General features: G+C 35.5%; 1 protein-coding gene across 1 annotated transcript in view; it reads left to right on the top strand.

Annotated features, from left to right (window-relative positions):
- THSD7A (thrombospondin type 1 domain containing 7A) overlaps positions 1–22,882 on the top strand; it is a 456,022-nt gene that overhangs the window by 11,736 nt on the left and 421,404 nt on the right. The gene's annotated exons all lie outside the window — the stretch shown is intronic.

The following is a 22,882-nucleotide window of genomic DNA, read 5'->3' as shown; positions in this document are numbered from 1 at the left end:
CTTTTTTTTTTTTTGTTTTTTTTTTACGGTACGCGGGCCTCTCACTGTTGTGGCCTCTCCCGTTGCGGAGCGCAGGCTCTGGACTTGCAGGCTCAGCGGCCATGGCTCACGGGCCCAGCCGCTCTGCAGCATGTGGGATCTTCCCGGACCGGGGCACGAACCCGTGTCCCCTGCATCAGTAGGCAGACTCTCAACCTCTGCGCCACCAGGGAAGCCCCCTTTATGCCTGTTATTTGCCAAACTAGGTGCTGGGGGGCAAACATAACCAGCACATGGACCCATCCCTTCTGAAGTCCCCTATCATGGGTAAATAAGTAATTGTTGGTTAGTGAACTTATTACAAAAACAGAAGCCTATATAGATAGATGTAGAATGAGAAGGGGGTTATTATCTTGCAGAAGGAGACAGGGAAGGGAAAATTTCATAATACACAGTTTGAAAAATAAACCGTTTACAAAAGGGACAAAGGCTCTAGAGAGACAGAATTCCAGGCAAAGAGGAACAGTTGTGAAGACATTAAATGACATGCGTGTCCAGGGGCAGCAAGAAGTTTTGAGGCAGGAGGAGCAAGCAGGGAGTGAGTTGGGTGTGTCTGGAGAAGGGCGTTTGTGGACTATAGAGTGAGCAGGCCATCATATGGTGCTTAGCCTTTGTTAGCTATTGTTTGACTTACGGAATCTAGGAGCCTAACTCTATTTGGATGGATAAGATATTACTAAGAATAAAAGAATATATTTGCAAATATTAAGCCATATGTGAATTGATGAATTTTAGAAGATTGTTGATTGTATAGGAAAACCGTTAAGTAAACTGTTCTTTTTGCAAACTTTCTATGAGCAATGCTGTCTTTAAGTAATGCTGATTAAACACAGTTACTTCAAGAGTGGAGATCCTTTCTGGTTTATATGTAAGGGTGATTCAATATTTTTCCTCTACACTTTTTCTTTTTTCAAGAAGGTGTTGGGGGTAGGAGTTTTTATTAATTAATTAATTAATTTTTGCTGTGTTGGGTCTTCGTTTCTGTGCGAGGGCTTTCTCCAGTTGTGGCAAGCGGGGGCCCGTCTTCATCGCGATGCGCAGGCCTCTCACTATCGCGGCATCTCTTGTTGCGGAGCACAGGCTCCAGACGCGCAGGCTCAGTAGTTGCGGCCCACGGGCCCAGTTGCTCCGCGGCACGTGGGATCCTCCCAGACCAGGGCTCGAACCCGTGTCCCCTGCATTAGCAGGCAGATTCTCAACCACTGCGCCACCAGGGAAGCCCTACTCTACACTTTTGATTAGACCAATGTTGAAATGAGTAAATCTGATATCTATGTACTACTTCTCTGGTGGAGTCAGTGACAGAGAATATAATTGAGTGAAGTGGAGCAGCCGTAGTGTAAAGGCTGGTTGAACTCACTCTTCTCTATGGGGACTTGGTTAATTAAAGAAGCTATGCCACTCCTCACCCTGCTGAGGGTCTGTTATTTGCCATAATTTAGAGATGGGGGTTCCATTAAAAAAAAACTCTCATAAGGGACAACATTGTCGGCTAAATACAGTGTCTCGTGAGCCAGAGCTGGATTATGGGGTAGAAGTTCACAGCCTTTGCTTGACCATCATGTCAGGTCTTTAAAAATCTGAAGCTTAAATATAGGATGGAAAAGATAATTTAAAAATACTTTTTTGAGTTTGAGAGGATGACTTACATGAGAATACATGAAACTTCAAAATCAAAGTATCTGAACAGTCCCACTTCCAGCCAGCGTCAGTATTTCCCTCCACATTAATGCTGTGTTTCATTTGTTCTCACTAGTTAACAGGCCCTATGGAGTGAGAGGAGCTAGTTGGAGCAAGGCATCTGCTGCCTTGAGCTGGTGCGAATAATCACAGAAATGCAGTGAAGATCATAGGGTTCAATCACTCTCTAAAACAGCTTTTTCTGACAGTTTGCAGTGGTGACTACACACCACTAATGGGAGAGTCATCAGACTGGATTTGGATTTATGGAATCACATAATTCATAAGGAAAGCTTTGAGCGCCGCTAAGTTACATTTCTTACCCTGTCTCTTACTGCAAGGTTTAATATAACTTCTTCAGTTCCTTTGGCTTGTTTTATTTGAGAATTGGCTTTGAACTGCTGCAGCTGTGAAAATTCCACAGGAAGAGAATAAATATTGTAGAGCAGACATGGTGGTCTTTGAACCGTGGTTGATCAAGCGCTGCAGCAACATGGGCATCATGATGTCCCAAATCGTGATGAAAGTTTTCAGAGCTTTCAAGATCATTCTTCTCAAAGTAATTTTCTCTCTTGATAGAATCATCCACAAGCTAAATCAATTTGATTATTTAATGAAAGATATGAAAAATAGAAGAAAGAGTGATACTCATACTGTGTCATTATAGGCAATATCAATCACCTTTACTGGACATATACTGAGTATTAGAATTGCTGTCACAGCCATTTTAAACAGCTTTACTGGACATAATTCAGATACCATGCAATTCACCCTTTTAATGTGTACAATTCAGTATATTCACAGAGTTGTGTATCCGTCACTACAACCAGTTTAGAACATTTTCATTACTCCAAAAAGAAACCCTGTACCCCTTAGCCATTGCTCTCAAACTCCATGCTTTTCTGTCAGGCCCAGCCCTAGGCAAGTACTAGTCTACTTTCCATCTCTACAGATTTGCCTATTCTGGACACTTCATATAAATAGAATCATGCCTTATGTGGTCTTCTGAGACTGGGTTCTTTTACTTAACATATTTTCATGGTTCATTCATGTTATAGCATGTAGCAGTACTTCATTTCTTTTTATGCTGAAAAATATTCCATTTGTATGGATATACCACATTTTAAAAATCCATTCATCAGTTGATAGATATTTGGGTTGTATCCACTTTTAGGCTATAATGCTATGAACATTCATGTACAGGTTTTGGTGTGGACATGTATTTCCATTTCTCTTGAATATATACTTAGGAGTTGAATAGCTGGGTCTTATGAGAACTACGTTTAATCATCTGAGGAACTGCCAGATTGTTCGAACCATATTTTTTTGAACTCAGCACAGCACAATATATATTGTGTTTTCCAGGAACTTCAATTGTGATATAATTATCATTTGAGAAAATACATTACAATTCCAATAAAAATATCTTGTGTAATTAGAAGGTTAAGTAGTTGTGAAATGTAAGAAAGTGCTGTAGGGAACCTATTTCATAAGAATAAAAGCACATTTAGGAGGAAAATCTTGAATACACTTGATAGGATGTCTAGAAGAAGCTTCTTTTGGGTTTTTTTTTTTTTTTTTTTGTGGTATACGGGCCTCTCACTGCTGTGGCCTCTCCCGTTGCGGAGCACAGGCTCCGGACGCGCAGGCCTAGCGGCCATGGCTCACGGGCTTAGTTGCTCCGCGGCATGTGGGATCTTCCCGGACCAGGGCACGAACCCGTGACCCCTGCATCGGCAGGCGGATTTTCAACCACTGCGCCACCAGGGAAGCCCACTTCTTTTGGGTTTTTAATCTGATCATATAGTGAAGCTTCAGTAAAGAAAAAAAGTGGTTGGGATGGGAGAGGTGTTATGACTTAAAGAATGAGTGGATTACTTAATCACATGTATTTAAAATGCATAGAAAAATCTGCGTGAAACTAATGAAAAATTTAAATGTTAAATGCATTTTAGAAGTTGCCCATTTGGTTTCTACAACTTAGTATATGTAATAACAATACCTGCTTGTGTTTTCATGATAGTCTACAATTCTCTAGGCGCTCATACTCATGTGTTCTTTTACTGAATTCTCACAGTTTCTTCATTAATGTAGGGCAAGAAGTAATGTCCTTCTCCTTTATTGAAAGAGTAAACCAAGGTACCTGAGGTCAAGTAATTTGACCCAAGCCACACTCTTAGTATAACACTAGCAGCCAGGACAAATATCTTATTGTCTTTTATGCTATGACATACACAAAAATAAAAATTTTATACAAAACACTTTAAAATATATGCCTAATGTTTTAATTGAAGAGGAGATAGGGAAAATATTCTTGGGTTTTGTGAAGAGTAAGCTTCAAATATTTAAATTAGCATTATATGGTATAATTACTAGGCAATAACAGAAATTTAGTTTTAACACTTTAAAACAAGCATAGGGAGATACAATAAATGATTACAGATTTATATTTTAGTAACTATTTTGACTATTTGGTATCTTGATTGAGCATTTGACAATGTCCTTGAGATTTCAACCTTTACTCTCATAGTTTTCAGTTTTTGTGATATAAAATAATGACATGTTTTTTCTGAACAATTCATTGCCCTGTAATCAAATGTAAGCATATTCTCATATTGTTCCATGATGCAGTGAATCTTAACATTGAAAAGTATGAACTACTGCTTCAAGTCATAACTCAATATTTAATTTCAGTATATTGATGTTACCCTTTTTTATTCCTCTTTTTTTTAGAATGTTATATGGATTTAAACTGTAGATTTTGTTGACAGCGTCACACAGGAGTTTATCCTGAACACCATACAATGAAACATCCCAAATCTTCTTTACATCTCCCCAAATACCCGACAGAACTCTCTCTGTCACACACACACAGACACACAGACACACACACAGGCGCGCATGCACTTACACATAATCTCCTTTACATCTCCTAAGTAGTCTCAAGTTTCTTTCGCTCTCTCTTTAAAGTTTTCTTTGCTGCTAGGCTCTTCCTATCCCTTCTCTCCCATTACTTTCCACCCATTCTGTGGTTCCTTGTAGCTTAAGGAAACCAAGCATATAGATACATTAGTGATTTGGTTTGTATTACGTAAACTATCAATATAATGACCTATTATAAAAGTATCACAGTTTGTATTTTTTCCTTAAGGAGTAAAGATCTGCCTTTAAATTTAACTTCATTTTTGTTGGCCTTAGTTTGATACAATAGAAAATAAAGTATTACACTGAAAAAAATTGGTCTGACCATCTGTGTTGTGCTTTGGTACAATATTGCACTCCACCTTTAATTTCAGGGAATCATTTTCCAAGTATATTAACTGATGTAATTTCTTGAATAGGGATATTATTGACAATAGGAAATGCTGACTTGCAGTGTGCTGTACAGGGAGACTTGCATTCCAGCTGTAGTTTTCCTTTTCTTTTCTTCCCAGAAAGAGACGAAGTGAAAACCTGCCAGCATCATTATATTTGTCTCTAGGCAGCTAAACTATGATATATTCAGTGTGGACTACTGTATGGGATACAGCTGTGAAATGAGCTATAATTTATTATTGAAAGTAAAAGAACTAGTGTAAATTTATTCAAATGAATTTTTTTGAAACATTACAGTAAATAGGATTTGGAACATTCTCATTCTGTCTCTTGTACTTTAAAAATGACTTTTCCGGGGCTTCCCTGGTGGCGCAGTGGTTGAGAGTCCACCTGCCAATGCAGGGGACACAGGTACATGCCCCGGTCCGGGAAGATTCCACATGCCGCAGAGTGGCTGGGCCCGTGAGCCATGGCCGCTGAGCCTGTACTCTGCAACGGGAGAGGCCACAACAGTGAGAGGCCCGCGTACCGAAAAAAAAATTAAAAGAAAAAAAAGACTTTTCTGAAGACATTATATATCTTAGCACATGTGATGAAAGAGATAAAAATAAGGGATTTTTATCCCTAAAGTGTTCAGGGATTTATGTGGTAGGTTTCTCCTATCACCAGTGTGATAGGATTTTTAATTTGAATTCAGATCTAAGCTTATCTCTTCCTAAATATTGGACCAATATCAAAAATCCCTTTTGACAAAGTAGATGATTAGTTCCTGAATGTGTCATGAGCACATTGTAGAAGCATTTAACTCCTTAAGTATAAAGTATACAACCAGATAGCAATTTTACTTGGAGGAAAATGTGGACTATTCTTTGTATTTTGAAGGTCTTTACTAACTTTTGTACAGTACATGTCCTTATTTTAAGTTGTTTTGTGTGTGTGTGTGTGTGTGTGTGTGTGTGTGTGTGTATTTCATAATTCTCTTGGTTAATGTGCACAGGAAATTTGGTGTCTTAAAGTATGCTTAATGGACAGAAAAGACATTACACACAAATTACCAAGTTTTAAAATATTGTAATCCAATAAGATGTACTTAACAATAACATCATACTGCACACAATTTAATCTGTAGTTTATAGTGATGCATAACTGTCTTCAGAAGGCTGAAGTGTGCCAGAGTCTTCATTGTGAACAAAAATTTATTGCTGAATAGACTTATGAAGAAGTTCTGCAAGAAATTTTTTGTTGGTAGGATGCTGAATTAAGCCATATTTAAGAAGTCTTTCAGTCTTTCTCATTTAATTGTGTACTTTTAAGACATTTAAAAGTGGCAGTGTTTTTCTAGATGATTGTCTACATTCAAAAATTTACAGAAACCTATATCATCCTACTAACATCCACACCTTTGAGAGTTGAAATTAAACCATTCTAGGGCTGTGCTAATATCTTCAATGATTGTGCCTACATGTACAAGTGTATAATATTTCTTTTATTATGTGATGCATCATATTAATGCATCTAGAATGGACAGATAAATTTAAGCGGTAGACAAAGTGTTGTTATTTCATCTTCCAAGCAAAGCTATTCTCCCCCCTTCCCTGTTTTAATCTATTACAAGCATGTTAGTGATATCAGCATTAGGTGTGGTCCCCTTTGAGCCCCATTATTTACTGCACAAACATTTTCCACTCTGGTCTAGATCCTCTTCTAGCAATGGGGAAATATAGACACATAGGACTGGTCCCTTGGTCAGTCATGAGCTCATGTCTTTTAAAGAGATGCAGAAACACAACAACCATAAATCAGTGTAACTGGGGCTATCGAGGAGGCATATTTGAAGTGCTCTAAGGACACTGAAGAGGGAGAGATCAATTCATCTGGGCTGGAGAAGGGCGAGGATCAGGAGGGAAAGGCCTGATGGAGGATTTACAGTTAAGCCGGGCTTGAAAGTATGAGTAAATATCTGAGAGTTGAGAGATGAATTGATGGGATAGCATGCCTGGTAAAGTCACAAAAGTGTAAATTAACCATCGAAATGGATTTCATATTGTGAATAGCTCTTTCCCTGCCTGTGAAAACTACCATAACTCCCTGTCGGTGTCCTCAACCTCAGTGTTTCCTGTCAGTTCTGTTTTTTCCTTTATCAACCTGCCAGCTTTATGCAACAGCTGCAGTTTCTACCTGGTTTCTAATTCCTGGTTTGGTCTCTTATAATGTCTGCTTGAATTCCAAATTCTGACCTTAATCCTAACCAGTTACTTTTCCATGTTCTTCGGTTTCGTAGTTTAAACAAATGGTCAGTTTAGTTCACCTTCCTTGTCCAGCCCACTGTTCCACAAACCCCAACTTCGACATGAACCCAGAAATATCAAATAACTGTAATTGGTTATTAGATCCAACTCCCAGCCATATTTACCTGGGACCATGTGTCACACCATTATGCTTTGGTATGTATGAACGTTCTTTTGGGCTTTAGTGGGAAAACCAATGAAAATTTCTGTCAGGAAGTAAGTTGTATCTCTATTAGACCCAGGAATTAAGTAAGTGAGCAAGTTCCAGATTTACATAAAGTAAGTCATTTGTGTTTAAAGAATGTCTTAGCTCTGTCTTACTTGGTGATATATTGGTGCTTACTCTGATAATCAGTGTGGTTAACTCTTAGAGCTCCCCTTCATGTAAAATGTAATTTGATACATTTGTAAGGCTGTGATGATAAGGCTGTGAAAATCCTCCTACAGTAAGTGAGCTGTGATTTTTCTTTACCCTCATAGGCAACCACACAGAAAGGGAAGGATAGTTGTGTGTAGTAAAATGTAATATTTTGTTTGAAGTTCTTGGTACATAAGCAATAGATAGCTATAACTCTACTAGTAGAAGATTATGGCTTCCAAAAATTGCTCTCCTGTGAAGACTTAGACACCATTTCCTCGTGAAGTCTTTTGTGATCTTTCTTCCTGATTTGTGGTAGCACTTTAACAGATGATACTTGATTTCCTTTGCTTTGAACCCTGTGTATGTATTACACTATGTGCCTCCAGTGAAGTACCTGTAACTTTCTTTTTGATACTATATAGGTCTCTTACTGTTGAAATGTGAACATATTTAGTCAGGGGTTATCTTAATCATCTTTGTTACTATCACATACTAGATGTCAGTATATGGTTAATGAATGAATAAATTACTGCACCTTATTTTAGATCACATAATTTTTATATTACTTTTGCTTTACTTCATAACATTCATGGACAATTGTCTTATTTTATTAAATAATCTTAGAAAAATTGATACCTTTTAATGGAGTATATTTTCTATTATATTACATAATACTGGCCATTTAGGTTGTTTCCTTTTATTATGGAAAAGATGCTGTGAATTTTATTTTTGTAAATACATCTCTTTTGCATATCTCTGAGTATTTCTTTATAATGCAGTCCTAGAAAGAAAGTTATTCAGTTAAAAGGATGAACTCTTTTAAGATTCTTGGTACAGATTGTCAACTTATTATAACTACTAGTAGGGAATGGATGGTGCCTATGTCACATAACTAAAACTGGGCATAAAAGTTTATGAACTTTTGCCAATATGACAAATCTCAAGTCATCTATCTCAGTATTATCATTATTTTTTAATTGATAACTTTTAAATATGTTAAAATATATTTTTCCAGTTTGATGTATAATTATTTTGGTTGGTTTTGTTTGTTTATTTTGGTTTCTTTCTGAACTGTCTTGAAGAGGTTGGAGCTGGGCCCGGAGGTGTTCCAGCCTGGCATAATCAGAACCTCTCACAAGATGGAAGGAGGGTTCTGGGGAGCTGTGTATGGATAGGCAGGTAGATAGGTGAGGGGCAGTGAGAGGCCCTCTGGGGTACTTAGGATAGGAGAGCAATGAGGCATTTAGAAGATGGTTATGGGGGTGGGTATCAATATTGTTCTGACAGTGTATTGTTTATTGGTTATCATTCACTTTGGTATTAATTTAGAATTATTAATCCTAGTTGAGATCTGGAAAATAGGCTTAAAATGTTAGCTTTGCAAGAGACAAATCTTTTTTTTTTTTGGCAAAAAAAAAAAAATAGAAAGAATTCAGGCTTGTGTATTATAGTTGTAGTGAAATATTCATTGATTTAAAACTCATGTCAGGTGATCTTTTACAGAGAGTGAACTGCTCAGACCAAGCTTTAGGTGTGATCAATCTTTTCTTGAAAAATAAAAAGCATACTGTATTAATTTCAGTCATAAATTACTACTGTGAATAATTTGTCACATTTAAAATGGTTTATTCAAAATAATTTCAGGTTTAGGTGGGGCTAAAATTGCAGTATTTAATGTTATTCCAATTTCGTTTATAGTTATATAAGCCTTCAAATGAAAATGATGATAAAACCAATAATGTGCTTTATATTTTTGCTGGCTTTTATATTTTCTTCCCATATCATCTGTATATTTAAGAAAGCAGACTTTATAGTAAATAATTTTGATCCTTATTGATACCCAAAGTAAGTAGTATGTGGGAATACCTTTGTGTCAGACACATTTCAGGTTGTTAACCTTGATCAGAAATATTTAGAAATATTCATGCAAATAAGTTCCTGCTTCCATTTTTCCCAAGCCCACGTCCTCACAGATCTTAGTACCGGCCTTTGGTATCTGCTGGCCATAGCCACATGTAATTTAGAAGGCCTAAGGGTGTAGCAGACAGATTCTAAACATCTTTCTAAGAAAAAAATGAGAAGGCATTTAGTATTGGTGACTTGGGTCTTTGTCATGTCAACCTAAAACTTTAAGGCAAATCAGAAGCCCCTAGAAGGAGATAGGTTTCTGTGTGTGTTCAAGAGAGAAACAATGAGAGAATGAGAGCAAGAGAGGCGAGTGGTGTGGAAAGAAAAGGAGGAGGATTAAGTGCTTTCAGTCCATAAAAATAATAATGTTGCATTGAATATTTCAATGCAGGTGCAGGAATTATGCTGGAGGTCTTAGATTAGCAGTGGAGGGGAGACATGATACTGGATGGGAAAAGTAGGAAGCTTAAGACACAGCTGTGCAGCAGAGGAGACTGCCTGGGGGCTGACACCTGCATTCTCCTAGCTGCATGCTGGACACCTCTGCTCCACCAGCTCTCCGTTCACTACTTACTCCCCATGGGCCTTTCCTGCTTGCTTACTCCAGGTTCTGAACAGTGCTCTGCTTATCTTAAATCACCAATAGTAAATTGATCATCTAAGAACTACTGGGGCAGAACATCAATCTGATTTAACACAAGACTGTTTTTCACACAAGAAGCCCCACACATTGGCCTTTGTATTTATTTATTAAAAAATGATTGTATACCAACAACTGTTTCTAAACTCTGTGGACTAACGTTGAAGTCTCCTATTTATAAATTCTAATATATTTCCTTTTTACCATTTATTTGGAAGGATGTACTGTTTATAAGTCCACGTTCCAAAAGCTCTATGTTTTGCACATTGAGTGTTTGAATTCCTGGTGACTTAACTTTTAATAAAATGTTATATTTAGGTTTACCTTTTGAAATTTATTTATGGAGTTATTTCTATTTCTATTTAAAAAAAAATCTTTCCTGAAATAGAAAAAAATGTATTTCTGGACTTTATTGCAGAGGTTGAAGTTTGAACATAACCAAAAATAAGTGTTTTAAGAACATGAAGTGGAGCTACATTTCCTGACCTGAAGAGCACTGGTTAGCCTTGTGAGGAAGAACTGTGTGAATATTCAGCTGATCATAGGGCATTAAATAGATGCTGTTTTGCTTACAAAAAATTAAATGTGCTCCAGCTATCACAGGGATAACTCGAAGTAATGTGTTGTAGGTCAGAAAAGTATGACAATTAGAACTGCTTTTGATTTTTTTTTTTTTCTGGCTGTGCCTCCCAGCTTGTGGGATCTTATTCCTGGACCAGGGAACTGAATGTGGGCCCACGGCAGTGAAAACGCAGAGTCCTAACCACTGGACCGCCAGGGAAATCCCTGTTGGTGATTTTTGAATGAAGATCAGAATAAAAATAAAGAATCAATCACTGAATAGTGTTCCATTTTGCCCTTGAAAACATCTGAAATCAACCAATAAGACAAACATAATTTGTATTCTTTTGCAAAAGAGTTACAGTCAAAACAAGTGAAATTCTGAGACCTATGTATGTTGTAGCTTCACTATATTTTCATTTTTTATTTAAACATTTTGTAAAAATTTTATTTTATATTGGAGTATAATTGATTTACAAGGTTGTGTTAGTTTCAGATGTACTGTAAAGTGATTCAGTTACACATAAATCCATTCTTTTTCAGATTCTTTTCCCATAGGTTATTACAGAATATTGAGTAGAGTTCCCCGTGCTATACAATAGGTCCTTGTTGATTATCTATTTTATATTTTTAAGATAGTGATTCATAAATGGTGTTGAATGTAAGCATATTATTACCAATATTATTAATTACTAATTATTATTAATTACTAATATTATTAGTGATTCATTTATACATACATATATACATTATTTTCAGATTCTTTTCCATTATAGATTATTGTAATGTATTGAATATAGTTTCCTGTGGTTCTTATTTTTTATCTATTTTATACATAGTAGTGTGTATGTTAATCTTGAATTCCCAATTTATTCTTCCCTTGCTCCTTCCCCTTTAGTAACCATAAGTTTGTTTTCTATGTCTGTGAGTCTGTTTCTGTTTTGTAAATAAGTTCATTTCTATCATTATTGTGGATTTTGATATTTCAAATGTGTAAAATTGCATATGATTATAAATTTGTCTTAAAGTTGAAATCACTATGATTTATTTTACATTATAGTATTAGCTGACATTTCTAAGCCATATAATCAGATGTGAGTCAATAAAAGTTATCATCAAATCTTTTCATCTGTGCATGATATAAGGGAATTATGTTCTCTAAAGAAGCTTTAGAGAGGTGTTAAAAGATTTCCATGATTAGAATATTATCAGGGACCATTAGAAGTCTGTGGAGCGTTTTGTTTATATACATATATATATATATATATATATATATATATAAACAAATATACACATATTTGTCCAAAAACATTGCATGAATAAGATATAGAACCGTGGCCACAAGTGAAATAGCAAGTGCTTATACTTTTATTCAGTAAACAAAGATAATATTATATTATCACATTATGGTGCTTCTATAAGTGCTAACAATAATAAATACAACATAATGTTTCAATTAATATTTTGACGGTGTAGGATCAATCATTGCGATATAGAAAAGAGACAGTCTCCATTTCCTCCATATTCCTTTTGGAATGAGAAGAAATACAAGTATATTATTGCAATGGAAACATGAATGGGGAAGTCTTGAGTAGTAAACAAGAGGAGCAAGTCTGGGAATATGGGCTAAAGGTTAAGAGAGTTGACATGAATAGAAGTGTAGGCAGGTAGTAGGCTAAGATGTAATGACCAAGAGGTGGGCTCTGGCATAATTACAGCCTTTGGCAGGGAATCAGTGCACGGATTCAAGTTTTTACTCAATTCCCAGAACTGGGAGGAAATCTGAGGGCTTGAGGATAGTGTGAACAAGAAAAAAATATTTATTATCAGACTTAATTCTCCAAATTACCAGAATTAAGGTTTTTTTCTTTATGGAGTACCAGATGTGTGTAAATCCCCTATTACTTTTCCACAGTCTCAGTCAAATGGTGGGTGGGCTCAGCCTGCAGATGGGGCCTCTCAGGCCCCAGGTGTGGGGACTGGGCACTACCAGGCAGCTCATTAAACAAACAATGGAAGTGTTTAAAATTCAGTCACAATATTTAAAGCATTAAAGGTGTTACAAGCCTGGTTTCCATTTCCTGTGAAAAAGAGATATTAGCCTTAACCATTAGCTAGGAATTGAAGGTCACATGATATCATAAAGATATAATTTATCAGCCATAACCATTGTCTTGGCCAATTCATGCAGACTGGAACACTATGTATAGCATTTTGTGTAGCGCATTGAACAAATCTCCAAAAGTTTTTTAAGGAACTTGTATTTCAGTTGTGTTGAGTTTGAAGTTGATATATAGGTCTGGGGTTTTTTTTGCTTATTTTTACATCTATGTATGTCAAGAAATCTGTTCTTCATGTCATTTTTTTATAGGAAACTAACAATTTTGAAACATTTTAACAAATCTAGCTGAACATATGTTTTCTGGAAAATAGTTAAGAAATCTTTCTCTTAATACACAGTATTTAAATCCAAGAATCCACAAAAGGAGAACTTTAATCTTTTAATCAATATCGTGCATAAATATCTTGCTTAGAAGGAAAGAATACCTAATCATATGTTTCTAAAACCTGATTTTACTAATTTGGAATAAAAATGACTGATAATTAATTACAGATAAGTTCTATTTAATAATAGGATTGTCTTTAGTGGCAGAGTAAATAATAGGTTGTAAAAAATTGTTAAATATTCATTTAGATTTCTGAAATAGAAAATGTAAACCAAAATAATTTTAATAGCATTCAGTTGCCTTCTGGACAAGATCATTCAATTATCCCACAATTACGCTACATACAGTGTCTCTAGACTGAACTTGTCGTCCTTTCAGCATTGATACTTAAGAGACAAATTCCTCTTTACCATCCCTTCTCTTTGTCTCCTCTCTTCCCCCTGTTATAGACCTAGCTCCTTCCTGATATCTGACTCTTCTATTAATTCTGGAGAGGCCTTTAACATCATTTACACTTTGAAATACATTTGTACTCAAATAGAGTAAGAAATCATAGACTTTGAACTGATTGGAATTTCCACTCTTAGGTCTGTTACTTGTTACATTTCATGTGACTTCGCTTAAGTAATTACTCTTTCTAAGCTTCACTTTTCTCAACTAAAAAATATTGATTGAAATTCCTAATGTAAAGAATTGTAATGATTTCAGATAAAATCCCCAGCTAAGTATAGTCACCCGAACTGAGGCATTTATAGCAGCCCCAAGGGCCAGCACGCGCTGTTCTCTGCCTAAAAGGTACCAGCTGTCCTTACTGTCTTCACTCCTGCTCTTCCTTCAGGTTTCTCAAGAAAACATTTACGTTATCTTATTGTGTATTCCCTTAGCTCTATCTCTTTCTCCTTTTCTATATTTATCACAGAGGTTATTTAATATCTGGGTGATTATTTAATATATGTATTCTCATAATACTTTAAGCTTCCTAATGGTAAAGATTTTGCCACGTCTAGATTTTCTCATCTTTGTTTTTTGATAACATAGCACAGAGCTTGACACATTTTAGGCAGATGGTAGTTGGATGGATGGATGAATGGATGAATATATAGTAGCGGAAATATTTAATGAACATTTAATAAGTGTCTGACATTGTGCATAAAATAATTTAGCACATATATACACAAAAATCTATTAGGCACTTTTATATCCTCAATTTAATCATAGAAGGGCTGACTAACTTACCCAGTGATATAAAGATGGGAAAGAACAGAACTGGAAAAAGTAACTTATTTCCCACCCCACTCGTAACTCATCCTTTAGCCATCCTTCCCTTTTATTTATTCTGCTTACTCCTAAATGCAAATAAGCTGTCCCAGTGTTGGCACAAGCACAGGATCCAGAGACCTTTTTCAGTGTTCCTCCTCGGCTTCTCCCACAAGGTAGTGATCACACATTCACAGTCTCAGATTCAATAGCCTCAAGGCCTCTAACACAAAGTTGGCATTTCTTAAACTTTTGTTTGCATCAGAAGCATGGGAGAAAATGGTCACAGTGCCCACACCCTTTTCCCACCACAAGATTTTTAATTCGACATACAATCTCCATGTGATGATAATGCAGGTGCCATGTCTATTAATGTTGGAGGAACTTAAGCCAGCGGAACTCTGATTTGGGGAAAGAAACAGATTGTGTAGGGCCACTTAGGTATAGAGTAAGAACGTGATACAGTCGAGAAGATTCGTCTACTCTAAAAACAGGAAATTTCAGCGTTTGGAAAACGAATTCTCGCTGTTGGAGACAAAGTTTTGTTGAGAGCATAGCAGCATCTTTATGGTTAGAGATAGTTCTATCACACACAGTAGGCAGAAAAGCTGTCAACATTAAACGACTTTAAAAATCATACCAAAACACTGCCTGTGAGATGAGAAATACTCATTTGACAAAAGTAACACTAGAAGCATTCATGTGAACTAATTTAAAAGTGTTCCTAATAACCATGCCGTGTGAGAGTATGCATGTATATTCTTAAATATATGTCATTGTAGTTTTGTAGTAAGTTTGCCTAATTAGAATAATATACTCTGTGCATAATATCACAGATTTTTAAAATTTTTGCTCTTGAACAAGTTACAAAAACATGATTATAACTTACAGATTTAGTGTGGTTATTTTCATTGTTCTGTATTTTTGTAATTGTTTTTGCTGTTGTTGGACTTCATTTTTTCCCTCTGGTACAAAAGAAAAACTATGTAGCTACTCTTCCAAATATGAACAGATTTTACTTATTTTTTCTAATTCTTTAGAAAAATATTTTACATATTTGAAGTTATATGTGTTAAACTTTTATATGGGTAGATGTGACTATTTAAAATTATAACTCAGTAATGTTGACTACATTAATTTGGAATCCATTATATTTTGAGGGGTGAACTCAAATGTACCTGGTTTTGTTTTTGTTTTTGTTGAAATACAGTTGATGTACAATGTTATGTTAGTTTCAGGTGTACTACACAGTGTCTTGACATTTGCATACACTATGAAATGATCACCGTAAGTCTATTAACAATCTGTCCCCGTACAAAGTTATTACAATATTATTGACCATATTCCTTATACTGTATACTATATCCTGTGACTTATTTCTTATATAACTGGAAGTTTGTACCTCTTAATCTCTTTGACCTATTTTGCCCCCCACCCCTTTCTGGCAACCACCCAGAATGACGTTTTGTTTTGTTTTTTAGATTCCACATATAAGTGAGATCATGTGATATTTGTCTTTCTCTCTGGCTTATTTCACTTAGCACAATACCCTCTAGATCTGTCATTTTGTCACAGGTGGCAAAATTTCTTTTTTATGGCTGAGTAATATTCCATTGTCTGTATATACTACATCTTTTTTATTCATTCATGTGTCAGTGGACACTTAGATTTCTTCCATATCTTGACTACTTTCGACAGTGCTGCAGTGAACATTGGAGTGCATATACCCTTTCAAATTAGTGTTTTTCTTTCCAAAGGCACCTGGTTTAAAATCCTGTTTCTGACACTTTTTAGTATTATTATCTTGGACAGGTTTCTTAAGCTTGTTAGCCTCAGTTCACTCATCTGCACATCACAAAAGATTGATGAAGCATCTTAGAATAAAACATCTTTAGTTTCTAATTAAATGTATTTTTAGTTCCTCTTGTTATACGAAATGGAATAGCTTTATTAACTGAGCATTAATGTTTTCCTGATGCAGTTATGAAGTAATACAATTTGGAGCATGATGTAGTCTAAAAATCAATGTAAATAAAAACAATGTATCATATTAGGTCATTACAAACGAAAAGGACTCAGTACTGTAGAGTTTTCTTCACTGGAAAGTAAAGAATTTATTTGCCCAAATCCATATGCCTATTCTAACCAGTCTTATAACTAAAACAGGGATTCTTTTCTTGTGACTGTGATCATAGAAGTTGTGCAATTAGACTCTTAGCTTTAAAACAAAATATAGATATGTGATAAATAAAAGGGGTAAAGTGCTTTTTATATTATTTGCTAATATGTTTAATATTTCTTTCATATAGCACTATTTTCCCTAAAGTATGAATGTCATTGCTAATATATGTACATGGTGTTAATCTTGATTTTTCAAAATGAATAAAAGACTTAAAGAGGATTATCTGATTTATCAGTTATGTATTGACTTCACGCATTAATAACAAAATATTTGTTCTGTCCTTGTGTGTATTAAAAAAAACATGAAAATATTACTCAAATTACTTAAATAGTGTTTACACAAGTGTGGTCAATTCGTTAATATTCATCAGCAATACATGATTTATATACATTTTCATATGCATGTTTTATTTTTATAAAAGTAAGAAAAAAGGAACATAATTCTATTATAGTAGTAAGAAGATAGTGTGAATAATTTTACTCCTCTGTTCATGTTAATAGGACACAGATGGTTAGATGAATCCTATGCAAACTTTTTATCATAATTGTGCATTTGTTCTGATTGATGCTTCTGCCTTTGCCTCTGCCTGCATGTTGCTCACAGTGTCTGAATTTCGTATATTTTATTTTAAGATGAAGGTCTAGGTGGCTGAGTTAAATTTTCTCTGGTAAATTGTTTAAAATGCTACTAGTTTCTCAGGCAGTATTCTAAATTAAATACAAGTAAATTGAATAACTATTTTTGAGGTCATTCAAAGGAGTAATACATGCTTGATTATCTATTGAGATGATGTCCTACTTTTATTTACAAAGTAATTTAGCATGTGAAAGTGAAATTCCACAAGCATCTACTCTTAGAAGAGTAAAATGGAGAAAGTCAATGAGTGATGTAGAAGCTAAGTTGCCACAAATAACATCGACTTAAATGTATTACCCTTAAATAACATCAGTATTCTGAAATATGAATCAGTTAAATCTAAAAGCAAAATATTTTTATTTCTACTGGAGGAAAAAAGGTAAGAAAATATGCATAAAAATGTATATAATGTATATATATTTAATCAGAGTCATTTTGATTGGCGCAGTTTCTGAGAATTCTTCCATATTGTCTGTGGAGTCTAACTACAATTTGCCTCAAATAATTTTATCTTTTAGTGGCTTCTATTAGAGAGTTTTTTTCAGACTTAGAAGTGAAAACAAAAATAAAAAATACTCTCTGTCACACATTCAATTGAATGATAACTCAGCAATGTTATTTTAGTATGCATACATTATAAACCATATTACACATGCTGTGACTGTATACCTACAAAATCTAATATAGTATAGCAAAATATTACCACTAATGGGAAAGTTTGCTAAGTGGCTGGATGCAAGATGAATATATAAAGATTATATTTATTTTAAAAGTAACTAAGCAAACAAAAAAGGGAAAGACACCTTGTTCGTTATAAAAAATAACAGTGGCAAATCTATAAAATATAAAGAATGAAATTTAACAAGAGAAAAGCAAGACCGAAGTGAAGGAAATGATTATATTCCATTGAAAACCATAAAGCAAGCCTTCAGTAAATAGCAAAGTATGCCGTATTCTAGATGGAAAACAATATCATAAAAATGAAGATATCTTCCAAATCAATATATAAGTATGATGCAGTTGTGATCACAATACCAGTGGATTCTTGTAGAGACATGTGCAGAGTTATCTTGAAGATGATTATAAAACCTAATCCATGCTTGCTAACTGTTTACATTTAGCTGTCATTATGGTTTTAAAAAACGTTATGCTGGGGCTTCCCTGGTGGTGCAGTTGTTGAGAAACCATCTGCCGATGCAGGGGACACGGGTTCATGCCCCGGTCCGGGAAGATCCCACATGACACGGAGCGGCTGGGCCCGTGAGCCATGGCCGCTGAGCCTGTGCATCTGGAGCCTGTGCTCCGCAACGGGAGAGGCCACAACAGTGAGAGGCCTGCATACCACAAAAACAAACAAACAAACAAAAACCAAAAAAAAAAAACCAAAACACGTTATGCTACGCTGAATTTAAATTCAAAGAAGTACCAAACATACATGTCTTAGAACAGTTCTAGGAAACAGTCCAAGCGTAATTTGAAGTTTTACAGTTTATAATGATCAAAATTTTATTTGAAAGTAGTTGATGAGTTGACCTTATATAAAATTTTGAACTAGATGAAGTATTGCTTAGCTGTTTGCTGACTCTTCTTTTGGGTCTTCCTTGAGCCCATATTTTTTACTCCTTTCTCTTCTTCTCAGATATCTTCCATATTTCTTAGGGTTTCTCACTCCAGCAGTTCATTGCATACTCAGCTTCATTGGTTCCAAATTTTTTGGTCTCCATCCTGGTCAGATAACAGAAGAAAAGAGGTTCAGAGAACAATCCAACAAATGTGTGTGTTTATTTATACATTATGTACAAGATCTTCTGAATAATATGATACATATTTGAATTATAAGTAAATATCCTTATTTCAATCAAATATTCTAAAACTTAAACCTATGGACTAATAAAATGGATTATAATGACTGGAGCCTACAAATTGTGTTAGAATTAAAACTTTTTTTTTTAATCAGGCCATTACCAGAAAAGTAATTGAACACCATCTGCTATTTATAAAGCTTGAATTCAACTGTGATTTACTATATATAGATAGCATCATTTTCTGTCAAATCATAAATGGCTTGTAAATGCTACTGGGGGCTGAGTTTAGGATTATTAGAATATTATGTGACTTGAGTTTTTTTGTTGTTGTTGCGGTAGGCGGGCCTCTCACTGTTGTGGCCTCTCCTGTTGCGGAGCATAGGCTCTGGACACTCAGGCTCAGCAGCCATGGCTCACGGGCCCAGCTGCTCCGTGGCATGTGGAATCTTTCCAGACCAGGGCACGAACCTGTGTCCCCTGCATCGGCAGGTGGACTCTCAACCACTGCACCACCAGGGAAGCCCGACTTGAGTTTTTAATAGCATTTTTTCTTTCCTCCCTAAGACAGGAGTTCTTATGCTTGTGTGTGTGTTTGCGTGTGCCTGTGTATGTGTATTGACGTATATATATTTTTAAATAGATCTTTATTGGGAGTGTAATTGCTTCACAATACTGTGTTAGTTTCTGTTGTATACCAAAGTGAATCAGCCATATGCATACATATGTCCCCATATCCCCTCCCTCTTGAGCCTCCCTTCCATCCTCCCTATCCCACCCATCTAAGTCATCGCAAAGCACTGAGCTGATCTCCCTGTGCTATGCTGCTGCTTCCCACTAGCTATTTTACATTCGGTAGTGTATATATTGTCGATGCTACTCTCACTTTGCCCCAGCTTCCCCCTCCCACCCCCTGTCCTCTATGTCTACGTCTTTATTCCTGCTCTACATCTAGGTTCATCAGTACCTTTTTTTTTGGATTCCATGTGTATGCATTAGCATACAGCATTTGTTTTTCTCTTTCTGACTTACTTCACTCTGTATGACAGACTCTAGGTCCATCCACCTCACTACAAATAACTCAGTTTTGTTTCTTTTTATGCCTGAGTAATATTCCATTTTATATATTTGCCACATCTTCTTTATTCATTCATCTGTTGATGGACATTTAGGTTGGTTCCATGTCCTGGCTACTGTAAATAGTGCTACAATGAACACTGTGGTACATGTCTCTTTTTGAATTATGGTTTTCTCAGGGTATATGCCCAGTAGTGGGATTGCTGGGTCATATGGTAGTTCTATTTTTAGTTTTTAAAGGAACCTCCATACTATTTTCCATAGTGGTTGTATCAATTTACATTCCCACCAACAGTGCAGGAGGGTTCCCTTTTCACCACACCCTTTCCAGCATTTATTGTTTCTAGATTTTTTGATAATGGCCACTCTGACTGGCATGAGGTGATACCTCATTGTAGTTTTGATTTGCATTTCTCTAATAATTAGTGATGTTGAGCATCTTTTCATGTGCTTCTTCACCATCTTCCTTGGGGAAATGTCTATTTAGGTCTTCTGCCCATTTTTTTTTAACTGGATTGCTTGTTGTTTTGAAATTGAGCTCCATGAGCTGTTTATATATTTTGGAGATTAATCCTTTTTCTGTTGTTTCATTTGCAAATATTTTCTCCCATTCTGAGGGTTGTCTTTTCATCTGTGTATGGTTTCCTTTGCTGTGCAAAAGCTTTTCAGTTTAATTAAGTCCCATTTGTTTCTTTTTGTTTTTATTTCTGTTACTCTAGGAGGTGGGTCAAAAAAGATCTTGCTGTGGTTTATGTCAAAGAGTGTTTTTCCTATGTTTTCCTCTAAGAGTTTTATAGTGTCTCGCCTTACATTTAGGTCTTTAATCCATTTGGAGTTTATTTTTGTGTATGGTGTTAGGTAATGTTCTAATGTCATTCTTTTACATGTAGCTGTCCAGTTTTCCCAGCACCACTTATTGAAGAGGCTGTCTTTTCTCCATTATATGTTCTTGCCTCCTTTGTCATAAATTAGGTACCCATATGTGTGAGGGTTTATCTCTGGGCTTTCTATCCTGTTCCGTTGATCTATATTTCTGTTTTTGTTCCAGTACCATACTGTCTTGATTACTGTAGCTTTGTAGTATAGTTTGAAATCGGGGAGCCTGATTCCTCCAACTCCGTTTTTCTTTCTCAAGATTGCTTTGGCTATTCAGGGTCTTTTGTGTTTCCATACGAATTGTAAGAATTTTTGTTCTAATTCTGTGAAGAATGCCATTGGTAGTTTGATAGGGATTGCATTGAATCTGTAGATTGCTTTGGGTAGTAGACTCATTTTCACAATATTGATTCTTGTAATCCAAGAACATGGTATATTTCTCCATCTGTTTATGTCATCTTTGGTTTCTTTCATCAGTGTTTCATAGTTCATGTATACTTTTAAAGTTTAAAGTGTAGCTAATTTTCTTGAAAATGCTGTAATTCCTTAAAATGAATATCTCTCTAATTTTCTGCAAAATCCAAGATTGGGTACTGGTGCAGTAAAAACAAAAAGAAACCCCCCCGTCAATAGTCAAAGTATAATCTATTTAAAAAACATCACACTACTAAATTCTCTAACTTCTAGATATAACAACATTCAACTTACATTATACATGTTTGAAACTGTTCTCGAGGACAAAGTGTTCCAAGGCCAGTGGTAGTATTTATTAGGTATATAATTTATTTCATTGTTCTTGATACTTGGAAAAAATTAAATCCTGTTTCTATTCCATTGGTATCTTATTGTCCCTAAATATAGCACAGTTTAAAAAAGTAAACCTTCTGGTGCACAGTGCTCTGACATAAAGAATTTAGTTCTATTTTGAAAAAACCAAAGATGGTATGTGTGCTTTTGTATGATAGTAGAGTGGGTGGGAGGGATGTTGAAAAATGTCTCACTGGCAAGAGACTTATGTTTTAAGTGACTTTATGAAGATGAGCTCCTCATTATTGATTCTTAGGTCTTAGGTGATGATATTAAAGCTTACTGGAAAATGAAGCAAGCTTAAAGCTGGTACAGACCCCTCAGCTATGCTGCCTTTTTGTTCATGCTGTGGATTAGTAAGAGATTGACCTGAATTAAATCCTTATATCGCATTGTCTGTTAGAAAAGAAGCAGGGGGGAGAGAAGGAACTAGATGTGTAGAAGAGAAGAGATTTCCATTTTCCTTTGTATCTGATCTGAAGGACATCACTAGTGATCATTAATTCCTGAGCATAAGTTAGATATGGATATGATTCTAGGCCAGGGAGATGCTCTTCAGTTTGACTTAATAAGAAATTATCAGTTTAATTATGCAGAGAAACAATGACAAGTGACTGGATAAGCTCTGAAGTACTGACTATAATTTTTCAGGTTCTGAGTAAAATTTTTTTTTATGTTTCTGTGTAGTATATCCTTTATTTTTATATTGAAGAAGAAAGTGGTAGGAGGTATAACACATATATCTTGACCTCACATACTTCTTTATCTTTTACCCTCTGTGTTTTACTGAGTTTAATGGAAGTGAAATATATTAGAATATAATTCGGTAAATGAAAATGTAACTTAGAAAATCTTTATGCCCTTGAAAACTCCTGTTCTTCCAATTCTTCTCTTTTCCTCATTATATTACATTCATTTTTGAAAACAGAATCTAAGGTTCATTCTGTTTTTCTTCCTAAACTTTCCAAAATTTTATATCATTTTACATTGGCTAATCTGATCACCA

This window comes from Kogia breviceps, chromosome 9 (assembly GCF_026419965.1).
Source record: "Kogia breviceps isolate mKogBre1 chromosome 9, mKogBre1 haplotype 1, whole genome shotgun sequence".
NCBI lineage: Eukaryota > Metazoa > Chordata > Mammalia > Artiodactyla > Physeteridae > Kogia > Kogia breviceps.
This window is presented reverse-complemented; position numbering and strand designations above follow the sequence as displayed.